The sequence below is a fragment of the Schistocerca piceifrons genome, chromosome 8 (genome assembly GCF_021461385.2).
Source record: "Schistocerca piceifrons isolate TAMUIC-IGC-003096 chromosome 8, iqSchPice1.1, whole genome shotgun sequence".
NCBI lineage: Eukaryota > Metazoa > Arthropoda > Insecta > Orthoptera > Acrididae > Schistocerca > Schistocerca piceifrons.
This window is the reverse complement of record NC_060145.1, coordinates 379649406-379659361: the sequence shown is the minus strand read 5'-3', so window position 1 is coordinate 379659361 and position 9956 is coordinate 379649406.

Genomic DNA, 9956 nt, shown 5'->3' with positions numbered 1-9956 from the left:
CTAAGGCCTTTGACACATTTTGCTGTTGGCACACGCTTGCATGAGCACTGTGTGTCGTCGTTGTATAAGGCGCATTTCCTCTGCAATTTAAGTTATTTTCGTTTTTTTCTCCTGTTTATATTTTATTTTTGAAGTGTTTTTCTGCAGTAGCGGCATACAGTAATATCCATTGTTAGAGTATAGGTTCTTACCAATCAAAATTACAAAAATTTAACAGAAAACTAAAACAATGAACAATTCCCAGAATTCTAAAAAATTCCCGGGTTTTTCCCGGATCTCCCAGTTGTCCCGGGTCGTATACACCCTGAACTTTATATCCACACTTCACTGCTTTCACTGGCATATGTTGTTTGAGTGTTGACTGTCCTTTGAAGGCCACCATACATTCGTCAGCTGCTAAAACAGAAGATGGTTTGTACACTTTACCAAGCTTATTTGATATTGCGCTGATGACAGGTCAAATTTTGTGTAACTTGTCATAACCTGGTTTTTGTATTTTGACACACGTGCTGTTGTCATTGCAATGCAGGTTCTCAACAATTTTTTGTATCGAAGCTTTGTCATGAGTGATGAGATAGCAGTTACTCCAAGAATAGGATCATGCTCTAATAATTTCCGAGTTGTGGAAGCTGATGAACACTCATCAAAATAAGCATTCCCAAAAAAGCTTTTACCTCAGGAATAGTAATGTCCTGTCAGTTGGAAGATACCTTTCCTGCCCTGTATATAAGTTCGTCTGATTGCAAATATGAAGCAACAGCTCTTCTGTAAATATACACTTGAAATATTTAATTTCTTTATCAGACTTCGAGAAATTTGCAATATTTTCTGCGCTTTCTTCTAATTTCAGTGGAAGATTTTCAAAATAAGAAATATTCTCATTCCACATTTTATCAGTAGAAGAAAATGTTGCAACGGCTGTTTCTGTGGTTGAATAAGATACATTTGCCTGACAAGGAGACATGTTTCCAATTTCACTAGTTTCTATTGTCAAATTGAAACAGTTGTCTTCATTTGAAACAATAATGTTATCACTATTTTCGTTCAAAATCTGTGAAGTATTTGGTGACTCAAAATCATCATCAGAGTCAGCATCGATATCTGAATCTTCTACATCTTCTGGTAAAGCGTACAAAATTCTGAAAATCTCTTCTGGCGTCAGTCCAGGCATTCTAACCAATAAGAAACAAACAATAACTACGATGCCGATTGCGCAGCCATATGCATTGCGCTTCACACAAGTTCAGTGGGAAAAATAGTTCCCACCAGCGTATCTTGTAATATTTACGTAATTTTCAGTCAAATCCAGCAAATATACACGAATACTATCTCCCTCGTAAATATAAAAGTAGATACAACACAAATCACTTCACACGCAAAAGGAAAGCACACTATACAAAAAACGCTGTAGCGATCGAAACAGAGTGGCTCATTTTCACGTGGGAACTACGCTTCTGCATTGATTGACTAACAAGGTAGAAAAACAACCGCTTTCGCACACCTGTTGACAATCTACATGTAGTTAACATACTCTAACAGAGATAACAGCACGAGTTAGAATTGGAAACGCGGGTTATTACCACTGAACTTACAGCGAAAACAAACAAGGGGGAAGGTCAGTAAAGGGTTAAATCTGTTACCCTTACGAGGTCAACACAACCAATCACTCACTGGAATTCTGCGTACAATAATGCCAAACGTAAAAAATATACAACAAATTGAAGGCTTGGAGAAATGTAATTTACTCGTTCTCCCACCAAAAAATCGTCCGCCCCGGTAGCTGAGTGGTGAACGCGACAGACTGTCAATCCTAAGGGCCCGGGTTCGATTCCCGGCTGGGTCGAAGATTTTCTCCGCTCAGGGTTTGGGTGTTGTGTTGTCCTAATCATCATCATTTCATCCCCATCGACGCGCAAGTCGCCGAAGTGGCGTCAAATCGGAAGACTTGCACCAGGCGAACGGTCTACCCGACGGGAGGCCGTCGTCACATCACATTATACCAAAAAATCGAGCAGTTTTCCAAACGTATTTTTTCTAATAGCGACCGATAACCTACATACATATAATACGAAACACTAGTAGAAATGTACCGGATAGTTAATTAGATTAGGTTATGGTTCGATTCATACGGCATTCCTGCCACCTACTCGCAGTTATAATGATAACTAAACTGATGGATTCCACCTACTTCGTTATTGAATTGTAATCCCGTCTGAGGTATTCAGTAGTAAAAAATAACTGACAGTTATTTATAACCATTAAAAATAGCGGATATAAAAAAATAACTGTAACCGTAATAATCGTTTGAGCCGCCTCTACTCTGCACATGCGGGTGCTGAACTCTTTGGGCTGGCTTTCGATAGGCTTTGGAGCTATTCAGAAGAATTTCTTCGAATCAGTCGAGACTGGTTGCAACTGTCAATTGGCCGCAACTCGAACAGTTTTCACCCAGTCAGAAACCAACGGAACTGGGAGAACGACCACTCAGAAAGCATACTCGTGGTTGCAACCATCAGGGGGGGGACAAAATAAAGATCACTCTACACAACATAGAAGACTACAACACCATTAAAAAGGCCCTCACAGACAAAAATTTACCGCATTACACGTTCCGCACCACCAAGACAACAAACAAAAACATCGTCATTAGGGACCTCCCCAGACGGCTCTCGGCACAGGCAGTCAAAACAGATCTGACTGCCCAGGGATTTGTGGTCAAAACTGTCGAGCAGATGGGCAAAAATGGGGCAGAGAGTAAGTGGACATTACTTCAAGTCACTCTGCCGGACATACCGCAGAACAGGTGCGAGATCAAAGCTGTTCTGGAAGTCCTAGTCACCACCGAGCCGCTCCGCCGCAAGAACAAGGTGGTGCAATGCTTCAGGTGTCAGGGACTCGATCACATAGCTGCCCACTGCCAGATGCCCGTGCGCTGTAGAAAGTGCGCCGAACCCCACGACACCAGGACTTGCACAATAAAACACATGGACCCGCAGATAAGGTGCGCGTTGTGTGGGAAAAACCCCACGGCATGGTACCAAGCCTGCAAGGTCCACGAAAAACACACAGAAGGCAAGGGGTGCGAAGGCTGTCCCCCACACACGAAAGCAAGACACTGCCACCCGCCGGCCGCAGTGGCCGTGCGGTTCTAGGCGCTACAGTCTAGAGCCGAGCGACCGCTACGGTTGCAGGTTCGAATCCTGCCTCGGGCATGGATGTGTGTGCTTAGGATAGTTAGGTTTAATTAGTTCTAAGTTCTAGGCGACTGATGACCTCAGAAGTTAAGTCGCATAGTGCTCAGAGCCATTTGAACACTGCCACCCCATCAAACCACACAGGGAGACAAAACAGGACAACACACATAGACAAAACTTAACCAAGGCCTGACACTCCAAGGGCAACATATGCAGAAGTGATCTCTCCACCAAAGAGCCACGGAAACGTCGAGATATCGACTCAAGCCCTGTCACCACAACACCAGACACACACACAAGAACAAGACCGGGAAAAAGACAATAACGACTAGGTCCATCAAGACAGAGGAAGCTCTAGGGAACCCCACACTCACTCCACCCCTTCGGATCAGTTGTTAGGCATTATGGTCCATGTGGTGTCACCGCCAGACACCACACTTGCTAGGTGGTAGCCTTTAAATCGGCCGCGGTCTGGTAGTATACGTCGGATCCGCGTGTCGCCACTATCAGTGATTGCAGACCGAGCGCCGCCACACGGGAGGTCTAGAGAGACTTCCTAGCACTCGCCCCAGTTGTACAGCCGACTTTGCTAGCGATGGTTCACTGACAAATTACGCTGTCATTTGCCGAGACGATAGTTAGCATAGCCTTCAGCTACGTCATTTGCTGCGACCTAGCAAGGCGCCATTACCAGTTACTATTGATGCTGTAAAACATGTACCGTCAAGAGCTATGTTCACCAATTATGGATTAAAGTTAAGTATTCCAGCAGCTTCGTACTTTATTTGCTAGTCTCAATTGCTGTTCCAGACCTCACGCCAGCCTGCGTGAGCTTAAACGCGTGCCTTTCGGCTTCCTCATAGTGGCTTGGCTGTCTTGCCAAGCCACAACAGTCCATACCATGAATCTCGTCATGGAAATGATGAAGGATTTCAGGGAGGCCCAGAAGCAGAACACTCAGATCCTTGTTGCCCTTCACACAGCAGTCCAGCACTCACTTCCCTCTGCGACTTCTTCAGTAGTTACAAAACCCCATCATGGATAGACGACCAAATATCCAAGGCCTGACAATGTGCGTCTTTAATGCAGACGACACTGTTAATCAAGAGATCAGAGAACTCATGAAGGAGTTCTCCATCAACGTACGCATGATGGGGGAAACCCATCTAAAACTGGGAATAAAAGCAATAGTTCCCAACTATGTCAGCTAGCGTAAAAATAGGCCAATCCAAGCTGGAGGAGTGGCCGTATACATAAAAAGAGGGATCCCCCACCACTAAGTATTCATACCAGCTACCAATAAAATCGAAGCAGTGGCCTTGGAAGTAACCACTGCCACTGGTTCCCTAACAATCATTGCTATGTACCGACCCCCACAAGACGAGATAGACAAGGGTGACATAGCTGCTCTAGGGAAAATTGAAGACAAACTCATAATAGGGGGTGACTTCAATGCCAAACAACCCCATTGGAACTCTAGAGTAGCCTCCAGAGCAGGTGCCAAACTGCAACAACTAGCACGTGACTACCACTTCGAAACATTCGATCCCACACATTTTCCAAAAAATGGAGGTAGGCCCGACATGTTAGACATAGCCCTCACTAGGAGGATCGTGGGGTTTGTGGCCGCAAGGACAATCAACAGAATGTCCTCCGATCACAACCCAGTGATTCTAGAGGTCGATGTGGAAGAATGGGTGGCACTCCCACGGTACCAGGTGTCCTACAAACGTACAGACTGGGAGCAATACCGAGAAACTGTCACCTCTGATATCGCTCGCCCTCTGCCACCTACTGCCGAAACAGTAGAACAAGCGCTAACAAGACCTAACAGGAAACATCTTGCAGGGAGGGGAAGATGGCACTCCCCCACAAAGGGATGGCCCGCCCCCGCAAGTACAACTCCCATAACATTTACTAGCCCAAATCCCTCCCCACAAAAAAGGCACGAGGGCACAACAATGTCACCAACCAGCTCGTTAAAAACCTCCCACCCTCGGCTATCGAACACCTCGTGAACGTCTTCAGTGAGATTATTCGTACCCTCGAGTTCCCAGCTTACTGGAAATGAGCGGAAGTGGTCGCGATACAGAAACCAGGGAAAGACACTTTATTCCCGCAGCACTACAGGCTGATTAGCCTCTTGCCAACTCTCAGCAATATCTATGAGTACCTGCTTATTCCCATACAAGACTACATCACCAAAGAGCGACTTTTGCTGGATTTCCAACTCGGATTCCGACAGAAGCACTCTTCCCCACAACAGATCATGAGACTGGTGGAAGCAGCCACAGAGGGCTTCAATCCCAGAGGCTACTGCGGGATAGTGCTACTTGATGTAGCCAAAGCCTTCGACTCAGTATGACAAAAAGGGCTACTGTACAAGTTACACACACAAGGTTTTCCTGGGAGCACAGTCATGTTAATCCAAAGCTGTCTCACGAATAGAACCTTCTCTGTAAAAGGTAGAAACAGCCACCTCCACCAAAAGGCGTATTCGTGCTGAGGTGCCACACAGATCAGTCCTGGGGCCCATTTTGTACAGTCTGTACACTGCGGACACTCGCATGGCCCACCTGGTACTCACCGCACAGTTTGCTGACGACACTCGTTTCACACTCGTAATGCGAAGAAGGACCTGGTCATTCATAGGCTACAAAGGGTTTGAGATAAAACAGAAACCTTGGCCCGTTCCTGGCGCATCACCATCAATCCTGAAAAGACACAGGCTATGCTGATCACCCGGAGACTTGGGAGACGTGGACCCCCTCAACGGCCCCCCCTCCCCCCCCCCCCCACTTCACCTGCACCTACATGGGTCCTGACTCCCCTGGTGCAGATCCGCCAAGTTTCTTGGTGTAGCCTTGAACTCAAGACGAACGTGGAAACCCCATATAGATGAGATCCACATGAAGGTCTGCGCCAGAATGTCCATCCTATACCCAGTCCTCAACACAACCAGCTCCCTTCCCTGTTCTGTAGGACTAAACATCTATCAGGCCCTTATACGTCCAGTAATGTAGTATGCGTGCCCTGTCTGGGGATATGTGGCAAAGGAGCACCTGGACAAACTACAGAGGCTGGAAAACTGCGCCCTCAGGAGGGCACTGCACCTACCCATGGGATTCCCCACAAACAATCTGCACGCCACTGCCGAAATCCCACTCCTCAAAGAAAGATTCCAAGATCTGGCAAGGGCTTTCTACAAGAGATCTTCCAGATATGGAAATAATCTCATTCACTCCTGGTATGACATGTCCCGCGATAAGCACAAATGCCCCATGATGATCTTCGACTACTAAGTCAAGAAGAAAAATCCCAAAAATCTCCAAATCCTAATACCAATCCTTAAAATACCCAACATCTTTCCAAGTACTAGACACTACCAGAACACCACCACAATACACAGACAGCCAAAACAGTCACAACACACATTGTGAAGTAAAACCCAACAGGCTATGAACTCCTCCATACACTTCCTCAAGGAGGGGAAAGTAAAAGGTGAGCAAGCAACCGTATCTCGAACGAATCAGTCCTCTGCTCCAACAATCAATACCAAAATCTGGGGTGAATTGATACAATGGGATGCACTGAGACAAAATGCAACATTTGTTATAATATGTCTCTGTATTAGCAACTCAAAGTAAATACTGGCAACAATGATGTTTCTCTGACCATCTAGGTGTGCTCTGAAGTCTGTGACAGTGAACTGTTTTCCTGGAAATTTTTCTGATCAATAGTAATGTTTACTATGTCAGGTTATGAAGTGCTTTTTTTAAGGTACTGGAAACGTTATTCAACTAACTAACACATATCCAACATTTGAATGAAGCCGAATTTCTTGTAAAAGGCAAGGAATATGTCTGACATGATTAATGTGCTATTGTTATTACACATTTAAAAAAGGTTTAAAAAAAAATAAATAAAATAAAGAAAAATCGTCTTGCCAGAAGTAAACATAAATTGTACGGGATTCAATTTTTTTTAATTTTTGGCTAGAAAAAGATGCCTAGGTTTTACAAGAGGCTGCCCAAGACAAAACCTTTGATTCAGTACAATGCTGATCATTTGGATAAAGCTGTAAATGAAGAAAAAGGTGAAAAATCAACCTTCAGAAAATAAGCACATAGACATAATGAAGATATATTGAAAATGTAAGAACATCCACCAAAAGTCTCATGATGGGAAGGCAGCTTTGAGTTCTGTGGAAGAGTCTGTTTTGGGAGGTAGATCCTATGAATTTGCTGCACTAAGGTACAGTAGAGCACCGGTTTCATTCTAAGTTATTAAACAGTTACTGCAGGTAATTAAAGTTCCACTACCAGTACCATAATTATGGATACCATGTTTAGGCAGAACCCATCTAGGCCAAGTGTACTATACTATAATTAAAGTATCTAATAAGACAGACATACCATGTTATTTAAACATTTTTCATTTTCAGATAAAATAATTCTTCTTGGAGAACAAGGTTTTCCATTAACATACATGGATTTGTATGTTGTTATTAAAGGATATCTGGACAAGCAAGGCAGGACTGTAAAGAAGTTGAAAAATAATCTACTAGGTGAAGACTGGGCCATTTCCTTTCTGACAAGGCATTAAGACTAGATTAGCTCAAGAATGAGCCATATATCAAAAGGGCCAGAGCGGGCACTTGAATAAACACTTAGTGGTGTAGAGTCTTGCAGTATTGCAAACTATAATGAGACAAATTTGACAAACAATCCAGGAAGCAAAATAATTATTTGTAGATGGAGTAAAAAGCACCCTGAAAAAGTAAATGACTTTGCAAAACCAGCAACAAGCTTGATGTTTGCTTGCAGCAGTGATGATAAATTGCTACCAATTTACGTTGTTTACAAAGCTGAAAATTTGTATGTCTCATGGCACATTGGAGGGCCTGAGGGCACATGTTATGGGTGTACAAAGAGTGGCTCGTTCGACCAAAAGCATTTTGAGGACTGGTATTTTACAATAACTTTGGCTTATCTGCAGAAACAGCCCAACCAAGAGTTCTCATTGGTGACAGCATCTCAAGCCATTTTTCTGTTACGACATCTTGTGGAGATAATGGAATCACATTTACAATGCATCTCAAACACTCACCTCATGTGACCCAGGCTCTAGTTGTGGCCTTTTTTAAGCCTTTGAAAATTGAGATCACTCATCCAAATGTGGAGAAATCAGGGTAACTGAGGTTCTCTGACTAACAAACATTTTTCACCTATGTTGAAAAAACTCATTGAAGAGCTGAGTGAAAGTTGTGGAGACAACAATAGGAGTGGTTTCAGAAAAACAGGTATTGTTCCATTAGATCACCAGGAAATACTGCATCTGCTGCCCAAAAAAGGAGTGGATGCAAATCCCGTTGGTACTGAAGAAAATGTGGCTGTAACTGCATAAAGGTCTGCTTCAGGAGCTAAGCTATGGGACAAAAACCAAGACAAAGAACCAGGTGGATGGAAAAGCTCCATGTTGAACCAGGGAGAACTGTTGTGAACGTTGGAGGCAATGAACCAGAATCAGAAGAAGAGTTGGAGACGTCACATGACAGCAATGACGAAGATGAGAATTACTATATGGCTGCCTCGGAGAAAGTGAGAAATAAACTGAAGTAGTTGAGCCAACCACAGAAGTTGATTACTTGACCCTCACTGTAGGAAACTTTTTGCTTGTAAAACTAAAAGACTAAATGACAAAAAAGGACAAGGTATATTGTTCACAGGTCTCAGGTGTATCAGAAACAAGCAGTGGTAGTAATAGGGTTATGGAAGTAACTTTTCTAAAACAATACAGATGCCATAGAGACACTTTTGTATGGCCAGAAATCAAGTAGACCCTCATGAAGTTATTACATGTCTTCCAAAGCCTGCGACTCTTCACTATGGTCGCCTTCGATTTCCAAAAAAGTTTTTTAATTTTTTGTGAATAAATAGTTTTTTAAAAACATACTATGTGTTTCAGTTCCCAACACTGATAGAACATGAGACAGCAGCCATTTCATATGTTGTATCATTTACCCCTTTATCTGGGGTGAAATGATAAAAGAGGTCTTTTAAAAAAATAATAAATAAAGAAAATAAAAAATGAAAGAGGATTATATGGGCAGATACTCCTAACATAGATCTAATCAGTGATTGGTATAAATAGATTTAAATTGTTTTTATGTGCGTTAATACGTTTTTGATTTGCAAACTGTATCACTTCACCCAGTTTTATGGTATGACCATTGCAACCACACAGATTACTATGTAGAGTTGATCACAGACTTGAGCTTGTGCAGTGGCAGTGTACACAAATACAGAGATGGCAGATGCCCATTGTATGGCTCAGCTAAAGGCAATGGCGCTTCTGCTCAACATTTGTACCGGGCCAGATTTCCAGGACGAAGGTGCCCCGAAGAAAACATTTGATATGATTGATCATCTCTTAGGGAACATGGGGCATTTAAGCCTGATACAACGGGGGAAGCCCTAGAAGAACAAGGACACAGCAACAGGAGGTGACAATCCTTCAAGAAATTGACAATGACCCTATTATCAGTTAGGACATGTAGCTGAAAGACAGAATGTTGACCACATGACTGTCAGATGAGTGTTTATTTATTTATTTATTCATACGTAAACAAATTTCTTTGTGTGGATGTCGTCATTATACATACATGTGTACAGTATTTTATCATATAAGGTAATGAAATACAAGCTGTATATATTAAATTCATAATATATATATGTATATTACACACACAATTTATCATTG